General features: G+C 52.0%; 1 long non-coding RNA gene across 1 annotated transcript; it reads left to right on the top strand.

Annotated features, from left to right (window-relative positions):
* The first annotated feature begins 2,368 nt into the window (after nucleotides 1-2,368).
* Nucleotides 2,369-18,133, top strand: LOC116915288. Its single transcript, XR_004390003.1, has 3 exons — nucleotides 2,369-2,457; nucleotides 9,631-9,635; nucleotides 18,118-18,133. It is a non-coding gene; the product is annotated as an uncharacterized LOC116915288 (long non-coding RNA).
* The last annotated feature ends 690 nt before the right edge of the window (nucleotides 18,134-18,823 follow it).

Genomic DNA, 18,823 nt, shown 5'->3' with positions numbered 1-18,823 from the left:
CGAGACTGAGGGGACGTGGAGGCCGCTGAGGGACGGCGGGATTAAGGGACCGGGAAGCCGCTGAGGGGCGCGGGATTGAGGACCGGCAAGCCGCTGAGGGACCGGAGGGCTGAAGGACCGGGGAGCCGGTGAGGACCAGCGCGGATGATGGGATGGGCGGGGCTGAGGATCAGCGAGCTGCTGAGGGACCGGTGGGGCTCGGGACCGGTGGGGCTGTGGGACCGGGAGCGCTGAGGGATCGCGGGGGCTGAAGGACCGGGGAGGCGCTGAGGGATCGGCGGGGGCTGAGGGACCGGGGAGCCGCTGAGGGATCGGCGGGGCTGAGGGACCGGGGGGCTGCTGAGGGGATCGGCGGAATGGGGGGACCGGGGAGCAGCTGAGGGACCGGCGGGGCTGAGGGGACCGGGGAGCGTGAGGCACCGCGGGAATGAGGGACGGCGGGCTCTGGCGGCGCTGCGGGGTGCGGCTGTGCCGCGGGGTGGCGAGGGCCGGGCACCGCCCCGGTGGGCAGCGCGGGCTGAAGCTGGTCCCGTGCCGGGCGGCCGGGGGGCCAGTGCGCCCCCTCAGCGCCGGGCCCACGGGGCCGGCCCTCGCGCGGCGGCCAGTGGAGCGCGAGCGGCCGGTGCGTCCGTTGCCGGGGAGCGCCATGGAGGGACAGCGGCTGCCCGGCACCGTCAACCCCAACCACTTCCCGGGCAAGCTGTGGCTGCTGGTGAACAGTCAGCGCTGCGGCTCCGTGCGCTGGGATGCCCGCGGCGAGGGGCTGCTCATCGACCAGCGGCTCTTCGAGCGGGAGCTGCTGGGCGCGGGGCCCGCCGGCGACGGGGCGGCGGTGTCCGCCGCCTTCTTCAAGACCAGGAACTTCCCCAGCTTCATCAGGCAGCTCAACCTGTACGGCTTCCGCAAGCTTCAGAAAGAGAAAGTAACGTGGTTTCCCAATACCCATTTCAAAGCAGCACTGAACATGACGGCGGCAGTGCTGTCATGCAGGTAAGGTGTCAGGGCAGCAGCATCGCGGGTCTCCTCGTCACCGAGAGTTTTTTCCTGTAAAAGTGTTATGTTTGACTACACCAGAGTTCGCTTTAGTTCACGAGTGTCTGTTTATCTTTGAAGAATGTCCTTGCCTGCACAAAAGGAGATTCTTTAATGTTATGGAAATACTGGGAAGCAACTCCACTTTTCTGTCCCAGACAGCTTGTGTCAGTCCTGAGTTTCATTGGATGAATGAGAAAAATTAAGGTGACTTTTGGAATTGGCCCCACCTCAGGAATGTCCTGTTAAAGAGAACTCCAGTACTTCCTGTTGATGCTTTCTAGAATTCTGGTGGAAATTGCACCTTATTGGGTGGCCTGGCTTATCAAATAGCAAAAGAACCTCAGTACAAATGCCCGGGCTTCCTTTTACATTCCAGCAGCATGCAGGTACTTTTTATTATTTTCCGAACAGAGGACAAGCAAAGCAAGTTCTGCTTGTGTGTGTTGAAAAAGGGTTGACCTATGTAAGCCTGATCATCTAGTTTCTTGTCTTGCAAATATCAACCTTTTGTGTTTTATGCATGTTTTTCTTTTTTCAATATGAGCTTACCTGAGCTGGGCAGGTTATGGCCAGGATAACATGTTGCTGTAAGGCTAGAAATAGCCAACAGCCAGTTGTGCAATTGATAGGTTAGTGTTTATTTTTCATGCAGTGCATCTTTGTCCTCTCACTTCCATTGTGAGCTGCTTTTCCCTCCAGCACATGAGGATCAGTGTGAGTGATGGGAAGTCACAATCACATAAGTTCCCATGTCAGAAGGCTGAGATCAGTGTCTGGGATAGCAAATGGTCCCAGGGGGGTGGTGTGGCTAGATTGAAAAGTAATAGAAATACGCTGTCCAAAGGGTCTAGTAAAAATCAGTTGCTTGGAGGAGCAAGTCATGGAGTCAGAAGAGGTGGACTGGTTACTTAAGCAGTAAGTGGCCTGGTAACTTACTGGTTAACCACTTCCTGGTTAGTGGTTGCTTGGATTATGCAGCTGCAGCCAGGGATCTGCCAGTGAAAAGGTGCTGGTGCATCTGGGCAGAGATTGATGGAAGGTCCCCTGCATGTGAGCAGCCCAAAGGCAAGCAGGGGTGTAAAAAACCAGTGCTGCCAGGTCAGTCCCTGGCTGCCTCTGAGCAGGACAACACGAGTATTGTACACTTCCCCAAGCTTCTGCTGAGGGATGCAGCATTGATCATCCTGCCCTGCTTGTGTATTGATCATCAGTAACCACTTGCACAGTCCTCAGAAGCAGTAAATCCATCAGCCCTGAACTGAAAATCACTGTGATTTTTTTTGATGGAAAAGTTCCCTGATTTTGTTTCTCCCAGAGTCCTGCAATGCAGCCACCTTCTGCAGCTGAATGCCTGCCCTCTGATGGTGCACATCATGCATCTGATGAAGAGAAGAAGATGGAGGAATTAAGTTTTGAAGTCATGTTTCAGTTTTTGAATGAGATGTGTGCATCATCCAGCACTGATATAGTGACACTGGAACCTGTGGAGAGCGAGATGTCAACCCCTCAGTCTAACAGAAGTCACCCACTGCTGGTTGATAGTGGGAACAGTGGCACACCTTCTGCTGTTGAGGAAAGTCAGCTGACACCTCTGACTCCTGCAGCTGCAGACGCATCATTTCTGATGGAAGCAGCTCAAGCATTAACTTCTGCAGAAGTCTGTGATGGAGAACTTTTTGTAAGCTACACCAATGTGTCCGTAGAAAGTGCTGCTGCTGCTGCTGCTGAAATGGTGCAAGACTCTGCGGCCACACAGGAAGCCCCTGAAGGACAGAGAGAACAACTGGACCACTGCCCAGCTCAACTCCCTGAAATGTTTGTTCTGGAAGGACTGTTTAGTGCAGAGCAGGTAAGTGCTAAAGGGAGGTCAATGTCCCCAGGAATGGAGAGGTTTAGCTCCTCACTCATGAAATGTGGGTTCTGGCTGGCAAAGATAGTGAACTAGACTCCTCCTTCCTCCTCTTAGTTTTTATGCCTAGGAGTTCTGTTTCGGGTGTTAGACAAAGGCATTGCTAGCCAAAAGGTTTTCACAAGGCCTTGATAGCAATCCTCTTGCCATACACAGAGACAGCACATTTCCAAGAACAAATAGCACAGTGCAGTGGGTATCCTGCAGGAGCAGGAGGCGTGTTGGGGGGTGCTGGCTCTCCCCAGAGTGTTTAGTTTCTGGCACAGGCACAGGCCTTTTGGACTGTTACGACACAACTTTGCCAAAGAATGTGATTGTATTTCTATTAATGCGCAGAGGCATTGCTTTTTGTATATTTAACACTGAGTAACGATAGACTCAAGGTGGAGACTGTGATTTTTGGAATCACTGATCCTCATTAGCAAGAGATTTCCCACCAGGAAATGTGTTGCTGCATGCGCAGGTTTGCATGGCACAGCTGTCAAGTTATTTGAGCTAGATCTGCCATCCTAATACACGTGTTGGTAATAAGGAGTGCTCCTGGATTTCTTCTAGCTTATTTCTTGTAGTGGTTTGATAACTGAGGGCAAAGTTCAGTCAGTGAGGACATGTCCCCTAACTTTGTGGATTGTGATTTTCAGATTCCTTGTTTTGCTTAGTATGACATTTTGTCAAAGCTTGAGTTTCAATTTGGCAACCTTAATTCGGGGTTCAAAACATTCATCGTGTGCTAAGCACTTCTCAGGTTTCCTTTAGGAGTGAAGAAGACAGTTCTTGTTTCGTCCCTACAGTGATAACAAGAAAATATTGAGTGATCTTTGCGTTTATTTCATTTGTTTGTGTGGTTGTTTGGTGTTTCTTTAAAGGAGAATACTAGTGTTCAATGTGAATCAGTGACAGAAGAGAGACAATTGACTTCAGGAAGCGAGGCAGTGAACAAACCTGTAGAAGAGCCAGGGTCACCTGTAAAACCTCAATGCAGGAAAAGAAGACACAGCTTCTTTTCTCTTACCAGGTAAGTCCCTGGTAAGAGATTCTACATTTTTTAGAGGTGGCCAAGGCAGTTGTTCTGAAACCCTTCCAGAAAGGGGAGATGAGAAGAGTTGAGTTATTGGCTGCAGTGTAAGTACCTCATTGGGCCTTCAGTTAAAATATTGCACTCGTACAAGCTCTTAGTGTACTTACCGACACGCTTCTATAGATATGCTGGTGTTAAGGACTCCTAGGTGGAAAAGGGAATAAATTATATCAGTCAAATAAGAGCTGAAGTTGAGGATTATGTCAGACCCTGCAGTCACAATACACAATATGAGATGAAGCCGTAGATACGTTGCTGGAGGTGACAGTGCCAGCAAGGGAAACACTGACTAGGAGTGACTGTGAAGTAAGAGGAAAAACCCACACGCTGATTGGAGCTAGTGCACAAGTCCAACCTTTTTGGCTCAGATCAGTAAATAAATTTCATACCAGTCTGCTGATACGTGTGCTGAACGCATGAGAAAAAGAAGCAGCAGAACATCTGAGGCCAAGCAAGCACAAATCTAAAGGGAACACCGAATGGCTGCAGTTAGAGGCATGTGAGAGGACACAAAGAGTCCTTTGGGTCCATCATAGAGGAGAGGTTGGTGCAGCCTGCAAGTCTCATACGAAGCTGTTTCCCTGTCAGCTGTTCATCAAAGAGCTGATTGTAGTGTTTGAAGAGCTGTTTCTCACTTCAAAGGGTAGTTTCTAGATTCCAGATCATGGTGCTGATTAATAATGCAGCTCTAAACGCCCATCCGTTTCAAACATTTCGGTAAGGAAAAAAGGCATTTGGTCAGGAAGCTGAGAAAAAAGGCTGGGTGCCATCTTGAAAGAAGGCAGGTTTTTGTTTAAAATGCAGAACTGAGAGATCTTGATCAGTTACTTCCTGTAGCACAGATAATTTCTGTAGATACCACCAGGGTTTTCATAGAATCATAGAATAGTTAGGATTGGAAAGGACCTTAAGATCATCTACTTCCAACTCGCTGCCATGGGCAGGGAAACCACACACTAGACCATGTCACCCAAGACTCAGTCCAGCCTGGCCTTGAACGCTGCCAGGGATGGAGCATTTACCACTTCTTTGGGCAACCTGTTCCAGTGCTTCACCACCCTCACGCTAAAGAACTTCTTCCTTGTATCTGACCTAAACTTCCCCTGTTAAGTTTGAACCCTTACCCCTTGTCCTATCACTACAGTCCCTAATGAAGAGTCCTACTCCAGCATCCCTGTAGGCCCCCTTCAGATATTGGAAGGCTGCTATGAGGTCTACATGCAGCTTCTTTTCTTCAGGCTGAACAGCCCCAGCTTTCTCAGCCTGTCTTCATACAGGAGGTGCTCCAGCCCCTGATCATCCTTGTGGCCTCCTCTGGACTTGCTCCAACAGCTCCACGTCCTTCTTGTGTTGGACACCAGAACTGCACACAGTGCTCCAAGTGGGGTCTCAGGAGAGCCGAGTAGAGGGGCAGATCACCTCCTTCAACCTGCTGGTGTCGCGCTTCTTTTGATGCAGCCAAGCATATGGTTAGCAAAATGAGAGGGGTAGAGAAGGGTTTTATAGCAATTGATGTTTGGCAGCTGGTGTCCATGGTGGCAAATGCAGATATAAATAATAGAACTTGAAGAACAGGAGCACTTTACATTTGTTTGGTTGCTGGTTTTCCATTTACAGCTTTGAAACGTTAGGAGAATTCCTGCTCTAAACAGTCAGCCTCACATTCTTAAGTCACAGGCTGCCTTTGGGCCAGATTTTCCCGTACCTGATGGCAGCACAATTGCTGTGAGTGCTGCCAAGTGAGCCGTAGGGCAAGGCTGATACTTACTCGGTGTTCTTTGCTTCCTAGATCCCCAGGAGCTGGGAGGTGGAGCCTGCAAGCGGGGCTGCTTCAGGGAGAAGACACCAGAGTGAGGAGTGTGTGAACATGTGGAGCAGCTGCCGGCTGGTTCCCTCCTGAGAGTCCGCAGCAGCGCTCAGCACACAACTGGCGCCTGGGATTCAGGGTCACACCTCTTCTGTCACATTTCCTAAACTTTGAAGTATATTTATAGCAGTTATTTAGAAATTTATACATTATTTATAGCTTTATTTGTAAATGTATACATTATTTATAGCTTTATTTATAACCTTATGTTATTTATAACTTTATAGTTATTTATATTTATAGTAAATAAAGATAATAAAGAGTAAATTAAAAAATTTAGGAAGTTTTTTAGAAATTTTTATTTTTGTAAGAAATAAAAAATAAAGATAATAAATCCTAAGGTTTAAATAGGTGTGTTTGTGTCTTGATGTTAAGAAAAGTGCTGACATCTTTGTACTAGAAACTTTTAATCTGGTCTGTGTTCTCAGCATTGCCAGCATTACAGCATTGCTCTGTACTTTGGAACCCATGTTGTGGGAGCTATTAATAATTATACTTCTTGCTTTTTCTCCTCGGAGGACTAACCTATGGGGGAGACATCCCCGCACATCTTCCACCTCCCCACCAGGCTATTTACAGTAGCACTTAAGAATTTCAAAGATTTTAAATATCCTTTGAATACCCATGAAACCAGCCTGCTCCTTTTGCTGGGAACCAGCATGTTGCTGCATATGGTTCAGGTCTTGCTTAAGGTTAAACAACTATGTGAGCATACCACCAAGAGATCTTCCCGGAGGCTGGACAGGTATGAGTGGCAGGGTGTGTGGGATAATATGGGCACGTACCTAGGCCAGTGGGCCCCTGCAATGCTCTGGAACTTCCCCCCTGAACAAGTGCAAAATCCAGAAAAACTACTCCATTATTTGGAAAAAGCATCGTCCCGGCAATGCCAGAGAGGCAAAATCACCACAACATGCTGGGGCCTGGCCCATGCCCACTGAACCCTGCTCAGCACTATCCGGTACCTTCAAGGAGAAAAGAAAGTCTCTGGATCTGATTGCAAAGCAACAGGATCAGGAAGTGGGTCCCGATTTTACAGTTACACGAGAGTCCCCAGTGCAATGGGGAAAAGCCTTAGATCAACTAAAGCCACTTGAAAAGGAACATGCTTGGTTTACTGATGGGTCAGCTAAACATATGGGAGGAAAGAGATTTTGGAAAGCAGTAGCATACCATCCTCATTCAGAAAAATTTCTAGAAACAATGGGAGAAGGGAAATGAGCCAATATGCTGAATTATATGCACTTAAGGTGACTGGGAGTGTCTGGGATATACTGGGAGCTACTGGGAGTGTGCTGAGGGTAAGTGGAACCACGCTGGGGGCAACTGGGATCACACAGAGAGAGAGACCCATAGACCCCATAGAGACCCCATAGAACCCCCCCAGAAAGACCCCTCCAGAGAGACACGCCCATAGAGACACCCATAAATCCCCTGTAGAGGGGGCCCCCCATTAGTCACCATATGTCCCCTATGTGTCCCCGTGTCCCCCATTTTACCCCAGGACACCATCCAGACAATGGGTGCTCCAGGAGATCCAGGAGATCCAGCGGTACCAGAGCAGCACCCGCCACTGCTGCGCCCTGTGGCCTTCACCATCCTGAGACTCCAAAACACCCTGAAACACCTAAAACCATCCTGAACACCGCCTGAAACACCCTCAAACATGCCAAGACAACCAAAATACCCTGTAACACTTTAAGACTCCCCTAAACATACCCAAAAGCATTTAAAGCCTCTAAACACTCTTAAAATAGCCTTGAAACACCACAAAGCACCACTAAAACACCCCCTGAATAAACCCAAACACTCTGAAACAGCCCTCAAACACCCCACCCAACGCACCCAAATACCCCCCAGGCCCCCAAAACACCCTCCAAACACCAAACCCACCCCGAAATATCCCCCAAACAGCAAACTACTCCAAAACAACACAGTAACACCCAAAAACACCCCTGAAACACCTCAAAAAAACCTCAAACCACCCCCACAACACTCGATGGACACCCTAAAATATCCCCAGAGCCCCCAAAACACAGCTGGGATCCCCCAAACTCCTCATGTCCTTGTCCCCTTCCTGCCGTGATGCCGTGGCCTAAATCAAACTCTAACCTCAAACCCTAAACCCTATACCTGAGCGAAACCCCTGTTCCTGACCCTAACTCTAACCTGCACTTATTTTTACAATAAGATATAATAAAAATGTAATTAACATTATTATATATTATAATAATAATAGATACGATTATATCAGAAATCTATACTACTATTATAAATTATACACTCTAATATAAATGCTTTTCAGCCCGGTGGGCCCATGACACCTCAGGCCATGGAAAATGGGGGAGTCACCCAGAAGGGACGTGTCGCTGCTTGGGTCAGGTGGGTGTTCCTCAGTGGATGCTGAGCAATTATATTGGCCATTGCAGCTGGCTTTAAACACTGACACTGTCCTGGCCCCTTTGCTGTGGAAGCAGGGGCCTGGACGTTTGCACTCTTGGAGCTCGGCTCTTTGGATGGGCACGGAGCTGGAAGCAGCATTATTTGGCTGCTCCTTCCCACATTCTGGAATGCCCGGCAGGCTTCTGCAGGAGGTGCCGGAGCCAGGCAGGTCCCCTTGTGCTGAGCTCCCAGGGACAGCACCAGCAGCTGCACTGCCCAGGGGCTGCTCCTGCCCTCACACCTTCTCAGCACCTCTCACACCAGCAGCTCCTGCACACACAAGGCTCCTGCTTCGCCCCCAGCACCTCTGCAGCCAGAGCTGAGCTCCAAGCACATGAACAAGCCCAGGGCCTCCTCCTCACCTATCCCCTGCTCCTCCAGCTGGGGTGGCACCAGCACATCTCCTGACAGCTTCTCCTCCCTTTAGAGCACGCACCCACAATGCGTTTCAAGCAAACACTAAACTAGGATTGAAAAGTCAAAGAACACGTACCTTGATGCGCAGGGCAGCCAGGGGAGATGCAGCTTCCCGACGGAGGGGTCTCCTCTGCACTGGTTCCTGCAGGGCTCTCGCTCCTTAAATAGCCCACGCTCACCAGGGGGGCCCCCATCACAAGGGGTATCTCCACAGCGACCGCCACGGCTTTGTGATGGCGGCAGCATCGTGCTCATGGCCACTGGGCACCCAGGGGTGCTCCAGGAGTTGCTCCAGAGCAGGGTTTCCCTCTGCACCATGCGAGGGCCAGGACAAGCCAGGTCCCTTGTCGCGGGGCTGGCTGCAGGGTATGAATGTGGGTGTGCAGCCAGGGGTGCCCAGCGCTGTCCTTGCGAGCAGGGTCCCTGCACCCCAGGGGCTGTGTGCCGGGGCAGGGACTCTGCCGCCTGCCAGGGTCAGCACTCAGCCTGCCTGGGAGCTCCCCATGGTTCTGGGGGAGAAGCTGGGGGGAAACAATTGACCCCAGCAGGGCAGCCGAAGGGCGCTGCTGCTGTAGAGAGGGTGCTGTGTGGGTCAGGGTTACTCACAGCTCCGGGTCACCCAAGGACATTTCCAAGGGGACTTTCCAAGGGGAAGCTTGAGGCAGGGGTTGCTAGAAAGATAAGGAGCTTTTCTGAGCCTCCGTTCTCAGTTTCCTATTTGTGATGAATTTGGGGGTATAAATGAAAAGGAGCTCTCGTGCTTGAACAAGACTCTGAGACTCCTGGGGTTTAACTTTGAGTGACCAGCAGGTCTGACATGAGCACCCTGAAGTGCATTCAGCCACTTCTCTGCCTACGGACAGCAGCAGCAGCATCCATTAGGCTTGGTCTGACCTGCCCTTCTCCACCTGCAAACAGGAACATGTGCCCAGCCAGTTCTCTTAAAACAGGCAGTTCTGTGGAGGACCAAGGTGAGTGCAGAGAGGTTCACTTGAGCTCTGTGAGCACTCACAGGGAAAAGACACGGGAGAGGGAAACACCTCCCAGCAGAAACATCTCAGACAATTCAGAACTATCCGTGTGAGCCCTTGCATGCAGAGCCCTTCCTCTGAGCCAGCCCCCTTGGCTCCTCAGCCACCCAGCACAGCTCTGCTCTCAGGGCTGGGGGTCCAAGGCGTGACCCCCCTCCCCTGCAGGCAGAGCTCCGGTAGAACCGTAGTGCTGCCTCCCCCACCTGCTGCCTCCAGGTCCCAGTGCTACCCTCCCTCATGCCTCCGGGAAGACCTGGCCTCCCCCGGCTCGCTATGGAGGGGGAGGGTGAGGTGTGGTGGGGGCAGTGACATAGGCAGACCTGGTCTCTGCTTTTTCTTTTTTCCCGGGACCTACCTCACTCTTCTGCGGACTCGAGCCGGCCTCCAGCTTGTCGATCCCCCTTCTTCCTCCCCTCCCCGCGCTTTTAGGTCTGCTCTGCGTCCGTCCACCCAATCAATTCATTAACGAGTTGGTGAATTATTCGTTCATGGATTCATGCATTCGTGAATTCATCCTTTTATTCCTTCATTCATTTCTTTCTTTTTATTGACTCTGGTTTTGCGGGTTTTAAAGCTTTTTCTTTTTTTTTAATTCATTCATTCAAGTTTTTATCCATGTTTCTAAGTATCCATATATTTATTTGTCTATGTATGTGTATATCTATGTATCGATGTATCTATGTAACTATGTATCTATGTATCTGTCTGTCTGTCTATCTATCTATCTATCTCTCGCACTCCCGCCGCAGCTATCGCCCGCCGGCCCTGCACCCCGCCCTGCTCCCCCCCACCTCCTTCCCATCTCGGTGGGAAGGCTTCTGCGTAAAGAAACACGCACACACCCCGTTTCTTTTTGCATTCTCCTTCCCTTTCGGGTTCTGGTCTCGGTCTCGGTCTCCCGTCCCTCCCTCCCGCTCTCCTTTACCGTCCGCGTTCATTGGATCCTGTTTCCCATGGCCGGGAGCCCTCCCGTCTCTCCCGCCCGGCAATATTGCGGCTCTGCCGTTGGGGACGGGGGCTGGGGGGTGTGGGGTATGTCGGGGCCGAGCGCAATGCCCGCGGGCGGGCTGGGCAGCGCCGGCTGCAAAAGAGAAGGCGGCGGCGCTGCCACCAGCGGAACAAAACCAGTTCATGTCTGTCTGCGGGAGCGCACGGTACCCCCCGAGAGGCCCCTGGACTGACAGACCCCCCCAGTCCCAGCCTGTGTGTGTGTGCATGCGAGAGCGCACGTATGTGTGCGTGTGCGTGTGCGCACGTGTGCATGTGTGTTCATGTGTGTGCATGTGCGTATGTGTGCATGTGCATGTGTGTTCGTGTCTGCACTTGCGTGTGTGTGTGCACAAATTTGTGCATGTACGTGTGTGTGCACGTGTGTGTGCACGTGTGCGTGCATGTTTGTTCACGTGTGTGTGTGTGCACGTGCGAGATGTGTGCTTATGTGCCTGTGTGCGCCTCTGTGAACGCGCGTGGGTTTGTGCATGCGTTTGCGTCGGTGCATGTGCGTGGGTGTGTGCGTGTGTGTTTGTGCATGTCCGTGTGTGCACATAAGAGTGTGCGTGCATGTGTGAGTGTGCGTGCATGTGCATGTGTGCTCTGTGCACGTCTGCATGTGCGTGCGCGTGCATGCGTGTGCGTGTGTGTGCGCGTGTGTGCATGTGCGTGTGCTCATGTGTGTGCGTGTCTTTGCGTGTGTGCCTGTGTGCACGAGTACGTGCATGTGCGCATGTCTGTTCAAGTGCGCGTGTGTGTGTGTGTGTGTGCATGCGCCGCGGGGGGTGGGTGCGGGCTGCGGCGTCTGCTGAACCCCCGCCACATCGGCTGCTGTATTTCAGTGTCAACCAAAACCAGCCTCAATGACAGGGAACGAGGGTGAGTGATGTGACGATGCGGGGGAACAACCTCGACCCCCAAAGCACACGCCCTGCTGTGCACACACAGTCCCGTCCTGTCCCGCCCCCCCCAACCCAGTAACCAAAACCCACACTGCACAACCTGATCTCGCACCGGGGGCCGCCGCCTCTGCCTGGTCAAACCCCCCCTGCCAGGGAGAGGGTGTCCCAGGGGGAGGCGGAAGGGTGCGAGAAAAAGAAAAAAGAAAACCAAAACCCATCCCACCAAACCAACAGCAAACCAGCTGTGAGCGCGGGGCAGCGCCAGGCCGCCGCCTCTGACCGGTCCCCCCGCCAGCCAGAGACGTGTCTCGGGGCGGGGTGTGGGGGGTGTCGGCAGATGGACACGGGAAACCCAAAGACAACGAAACCCCCAAAACCCACAGAACAAACAAATGTGGCAGCGCCGGGACCTGCCTCCGCCCACCTGGTCCCCACCACCGGCCACAGCGTGTTCCGGGGGGGGCGGGGACTGTGCCCTCAGCGGCCTCTGCGGCTCGCAGCGCTTTTCCTCACATGCGGCTCCTCCCCTGAGCTCTGCAGCTGGATGGAGCAGCTCCTTTACACCAGCTCCCTCCTGCTTTCCTTGGGGAACTGGGCTGCACCAGCCACAGAGAAGCTTTCTCTGCAGTGCCCACAAACACAAGTTACACACTATATAATCTAATAAACTTTAAATCTTCTCAGCATTATGACAAATCCAAGCAGCATCTAACGTGATCCACCTTGCACATGGGATTTGCATAGAACAGTTTTAAAATGAGAGTTATGAAAGGAGATACATAAAGACAATTAAGGTGTTGACCAAAGGGTTAATCAGACTTCTGAAAGAAGGGGCAAGTTTCTAACTCCCTGCAGCTCCAAGCAGAAACCAGAAAGTTGAAGGGATCTGAATGACCAAAGAGCAAGTGCAGGAGGAAACCTGAGAGCAATGGGAAGGGCACATGTCCAGGTAGTCTGCTAGAAAGATGTCCTTAGACATGGCCATTTGATCAGGAAAGGTGGAAAAACCTTAATGATGAGGGTGATGAAATTATAGACCAGCCCCCTCCTGACTCCATCCTCCTGTCAGGCAGTTGTAGAGAGCAATGAAGTCCCCCCTGAGCCTTCTCTTCTCCAGATTAAACCCCCTCAGGTCTCTCAGCTGTTCCTCATCACACTTGTGCTCCAGGCCCTGCACCAGCTCTGTTGCCCTTCTCTGGCCCTGCTCCAACACCTCAATGTCTCTCTTGTAGTGTGGGATCCAGAACTGAACACAGGATTCGAAGTGCAGCCTCACCAGCGCCCAGTGCAGGGGGACAATTCCTGCCCTGGCCCTGCTGCCACACTGGTGCCGATACAAGCATTCCTGTGCCCTGTCCTCACTGTGTGAACGGAGGTGACTGCAGGTCCCTGTATCCCACCCCTGCATCTCCTGCCAGGTCTGGACTGAGTGGTGGGAGTGGGAGAACCTGCTGTGTGTGGGGATCCTTCCTTCTGGGACTCAGTAGAGGTGGGGTTTGGGGTCATTTAGGGGTACCAGCAGTGTTGGGAGAGATGGAGATGCCTGGGATTGGAGAACTGCTGGAGCACATCCTCTGCCTGCCAGCTCTCCACTTGGACACATGACAAACAGTGAAGATCCCTGTTTGCCACAGATGCAGCAGTCTCTACGTGCAATATTGGCTCTTACATTCTCTTGTCTCTTTAAGGGCACCATATATATTTATTTAGGGGCTTTTCATCAGGGACTGTAGCGATAGGACAAGGGGCAGTGGATTCATGCTTAAACAGGGAGATTTAGGTTGGATATGGGGAAGAAGTTCTTCCCTGTGAGAGTGGTGAGGTGCTGGCACAGGGTGCCTCCCAGCACTGAGGGAGGACTGAGGGAGGACTCCTGCGCAGCCTCGTGGTAGAGCAGCCTGCAGCACAGGATGTGGCCAGGCCCACGGGGAAGGGGATGAAGAGATGACAGCAGGAAAGCAAAGCTGAGCCCCATCCTGACTTGGATCCTGTCCTGGTTTTGGCTTGGTTACAGGTAATTTTCTTCCTAGGAGATTGTCCAGAGCTGTGATTTTGTGAGGATAACACTGGTAACACACCGATGCTTTAGTTGTTGCTCGGTAGCACTTGCCCTGACCAAGGACTTTTCAGTCTCTCATGCTCTGCTAGTGAGGAGGGGCACAAGAAGCCAGGAGGAAGCAGAGCCAGGACACCTGAACTAGCCAAAGGGATATTCCATACCACAGCATGTCATGCCCACTATAGAAACTGGCATCCAGGGAGGGAACAGAGATGCAAACAGGGAGCATGAGAGGGGACAGTGGGACCGGAGCTCTGGGGGTGTCCTGGTTGAAGCCAGCACGCACCAGCATGCACCAGCAGAGCCCTGCTCACAATGGCCATGCTTACCATTCCTGGGCTGCTGACAAAGGCCTCAATGTGCTCCGCGTTGTCCTGCTCCAGTACGTACATGGATAACCGGGTGGCATCTAATAGAGGAGAAGAACTGTTGAGAGGTTATGGTGGTATGAGAGCAGAGGAAGGAGCTCTGCCTTCCACCAGCATGCCAGGGAAACGTGGTGCTGGTGTCGAGCACCATAGAGTCATAGAATCATAGAATGGTTTGGGTTGGAAAGAACCTGAAGATCATCCAGTTCCAGCCCCCCTGCCATGGGCAGAGACACATCACACTAGTACTGATATCCTCAACATCAGAAGGACATGGAGCTGTTGGAGCAAGCCCAGAGGAGGCCACAGGGATGATCAGGGGCTGGAGCACCTCCCATATGGAGACAGGCTGAGAACACTGGGGCTGTTCAGCCTGGAGAAGACAAGCTGTCTGCACACCTCAGAGCAGCTTCCAGTGTCTGAAGGGGGCTACAAGGATGGTGGAGATGGGACCTTCATCAGGGACTGCAGTGATAGGGCAAGGGGTGATGGGTTTAAACTGAAACAGGGGAAGTTCAGGTTAGATATAAGGAAGAAGTTCTTTAGTGTGAGGGTGGTGAGGCCTTGGAACAGGTTGCCCAAGGATGCTGTGAATGCTCCATCCCTGGCAGTGTTCAAGGCCAGGTTGGACATGGCCTTGGGCGACATAGAATAGTAGAATCAAAGAATGGCTTGGGTTGGAAAGGACCTTAAGACCATCTAGTTCCAACCCCCTGCCACGGGCAGGGACAGCTCACACTAAACCATGTCCTGGTCCCAGACCAACAGGGCCCCTCACTCACCAGTCCTCAATGGCAGGACCAGGGATTCCTCATAGGGCTCCAGTGAAGTCTTGCTCTTCTGGGGAGCCCCATCCTCCTGCCAGGCCCATCTGGGGGTTCTGGGGGGGTCTCTCCACCATCCTGTGGGATGGAGGAAAGGGGTCAGGGTGGTGAAGGGGGAAGCTTGGACCAAACGCATCAGGGCTGAGCTCAGGAGCAACCCACTGGCTCCTTGCTCCTGCCCTGTCCCATCACCATCTGCTGCACTGACCAAAGCAGTGCAGTGGGGTGTCACAAATGTGGTCACAAAGGGCCCCATATTGACCCGTTGCCCTGGTGACCCACCTGGGTTCTAGACTGAAGCTGTGGGAGAACCTGCTGCAGCGCCATGAGCTGGAGCTGTCACCCAAAGCAGCATCCCTGCACCCCAGCACGCTGTGTGTGGGGATCCTTCCTTCTGGGACTCAAGAAAGGTGGGATTTGAGGTTGTTTAGGGGTACCAGCAGTGTTGGGAGGGATGGAGATGCCTGGGGCTGGGTGGGTTTGGGGTACAAGGTGGATTTTGGGGTATTTTAGGGGTACCATGGGAATTGGAAGGGATGGAGATGCCTGGGGCTGGGTGGGTTTGGGGGCACCAAGTGGTTTTTGGGGTGGCTTATGGATACCAAGGATGTTTGCAGGGATGGAGATTCTTGGGGTTTGTGGAGTTTGGGGTGTCCAAGTGGGTTTTTGAGTGTGTTAGGGGTACCAGGGGTGCTGGGAGGGATAAAGGTGCCTGGGGTTGGTTGGGTTTTGGGATACCATGTAGTTTTGGGGTGGCGTAGGGGTACTGGGATGGATGGAGATGCCTGGAGCAAGGTTGGTTCCTGGGTACCAGATGGGTTATGGGATGCTTTAAGGGCACCAGGGCCATTGCAGGGGAGCAGGAATGTTGGGAGTGATGGAGATGCCTGGGACTGAGGTGAACCAGGGACTCCGTGTGAAGACACGGAGGCCCTGGAGCTAGGAGTGGTGGCAGAGCTGTAAGGTGGGCATCAGGCCTGATGGGTCTGTGGTGGCCGTGGAGGGTGCCAGTGGCAAAGCTGCATCTGCAGAGCTCTTGCAGGTGATGGAAGCTCCTTGAAGGAAGCTGCCTGGCTGCAGTTTATTGTTTGGTCAAGCTCCTTGGGTGTTCCAAAAGCTGCTTCATACATTTTCTGATCCATTTCTGGATCATTTTTGGTGGCTTCTTTGCATTTTCTCTTATTCATGACTTACCTGGTTCTCTTCAGGGAGTCTGTCATATAGACTGTGAAGGCAAGTGGACTGAAGAGTCTTATCTCAGCTCTTCCCACCCATCTCTCAGGCAATGGACAGCAGAGTCCCAGTTCAGCTCCTCACACCCTTTTCCCAGGCAACGGACATTGGAGTCTTATCTCAACTCCTCCCACCCATCTCTGAGACAATGGATTGGTGGAATCCCATCTCAGCTTCTCATAGCAACCTTTGAGACAATGCATGGTGGAGCCTGATTTCGGTTCAGTCTCTCACAGCACCCCATGTCTCAAAGATTGTGTCTAGCCCCTTCCATGGCGAGCAGGTAGTCGAGAACCACGCGGTGGTGGAATATTGCCATCCGCGTTTGCCTGGCCTGATTCACAGCTACAGGTTGGTCAGAGAAGTGATTCAGAGCAGCCTGAGGAGAAGAACTTGGGGGTGTTGGTTGATGAGAAGCTCCCCATGAGCCAGATTTAGTGTGCGCTTGGTCCCAGAAGCGAACCATATCTTGGGCTGCATCAAGAGGAGCATGACCAGCAGGTCGAAAGAGGTGATCCTGCCCCTCTGCTCTGGTGAGACCCCACTGTGTGCACTGTGTGCAGTTCTGGTGTCCTCAATATCAAAGGACATGAAGCTGTTGGAGCAAGTCCAGAGGAGGCCACGAGGATGATCAGGGGCTGGAGCACCTCCTGTATGAAGAAGACAGGCTGAGAATATTGGGGCTGTTCAGCCTGGAGAAGAGAAGCTGCATGGAGACCTCAAAGCAGCTTCCAGTGTCTGAAGGGGGCTACAAGGATGCTGGAGAGGGACTCTTCATCACTTTGTTCTGATTTATTCATTACCTTGAAGAACCAGCCCCATTTTGCTCTCAACAGAGAGGTCCCAATATACAGCTTACAATTAGCAGAGTGGTTTTGATTTACAACTTAGCATTTCAGCTTACAATTCCCCCCTTTGAGACTCACAGGATACACATATATCCTGTAAATTTCATCACATATTAGTTTCCCATATGTAATTCCAAAACACCATTGTGAAGAGCAACATTGAAGCAGGCCTGCTAGGGTACAAACACAAATAACTCTTCTCATTAGAAACAAATTCTTTAACCATGTCCAATTTAGTAGTCAAGAGTCCCAGTTCAGTTCCTCACACCAGTCTTTCAAACGATGGACAGTGGAGTCTCATTTCAGTTCAGCCACTCACAATGGGATGGGATGGGATGGGATGGGATGGGATGAGGTAAGATGGGACAAGATCATGAGATGCAATGTGATGCAATATGATGTGATTTGATGTGATGAGATGAGATGAAATGAAGATGCAATGGGATGAAGATGAGATGCGATGCAATGCGATACGATGTGACGGGACGAGACGAGACGAGATGAGATGAGAGATGAAATGAAGATGCAATGCGGTCAGGTTTGATGCAATGCAATGAGATGAGATGAAGTGAGATGTGATGAGATGAGATGAGATGAGATGAGATGAGATGAGATGAGATGAGATGAGATGAGATGAGATGAGATGAGATGAGATGAGATGAGATGAGATGAGATGAGATGATGAGATGAGATGATGAGATGATGGCAGCTGCTGCCATGTGGACACAAGCTCTGCTGCCCAGGAGGGTCCCGTAGTGCAGGGGCTTGCAGATGGCCATGTAGCAGTCATAGGACATGACAGTGAGGAGAGAATACTCTGCATCAGTCGAGAAGGATATAAAGAAGAACATCCTGCACAGGAGATGGCCTTGGTGTCCACAGAGAACTGGCCATGGCTTTGGGGACAGTGTTGCACATGTAGCCCAGGTCCAGCCCTCCTGGCCACCAGCAAGCCCTGGCTCTCTGTAGGGCCAACACACGGTGCCCATGAGCCCAACCTTCCTCCCATCGAGGTTTGCAAATTCCCTTTATCCATGGGAGACGACAGACATTGTCTGTGCGGCCATCGAGGTGATGAGAGACTCCAGCATCTTGGAGAAGCGGGTGGCTGGAGACATTCTGGATCTGATCACAAGAGATCTTGACTTCTGGCTGGCAGATGTGACTGGCCTGTGGCTGGGTTGCCATGCCCTTCAGTCCTGTCAGGCCGCCTTCCTCCTTTCCTCCCGAACCTAGGAGGTGTCTTGAAGCCACCTTCATGCAGCAGAGGATGGGAAAGGGATGGGGCAATGGCTGCACTCCAGTGACAGCAGCATCCTCCCCTGTGTTTCCCCCTCCAGATGCCAAGCATGGTAAAGAGCATCCATGAAAGTCTGCAGCAGAGCAGCAGAGAGGCAACCTGGCACAGGCTGGACACTCTCCTTATCCTGCTGGTCCTCAAGCACCCGAGGGCATTGACCACCAGTATGGTGCTCAACGTTCCCTTAAGTGACAGCTATCAGCCTTGAGGGCTTGTTCCCTGTGGGCAGAGGGGCCCGGAGACTGCCAGACCCAAGGGGTGCTGCAGGACACCCCCGAGGAGCAGGGCCTTCCATCCCACCATGCTCCTCCCTGCCTCTGATGGCATCTGATGACTGATGCCTCTGGCTCATGGCAGCAGTCAATGACACACAGGACCCAAATCACGCTGCCTGCAAGAAGGTCCTTCCTGGTTACGGTCTGGGTGTTGTGTCTAGCATGGAACATTGAAATCTTAATCTTTGACTTAACTCTGCCTCTGAGAAATGACACTGATGAAAGAGATGCATCTCCCTCCCCAT

Source organism: Strigops habroptila, chromosome 17 (assembly GCF_004027225.2).
Source record: "Strigops habroptila isolate Jane chromosome 17, bStrHab1.2.pri, whole genome shotgun sequence".
NCBI lineage: Eukaryota > Metazoa > Chordata > Aves > Psittaciformes > Psittacidae > Strigops > Strigops habroptila.
Note: the sequence above shows the minus strand (reverse complement) of the source record. Positions and strands in the feature narration are given on the sequence as shown.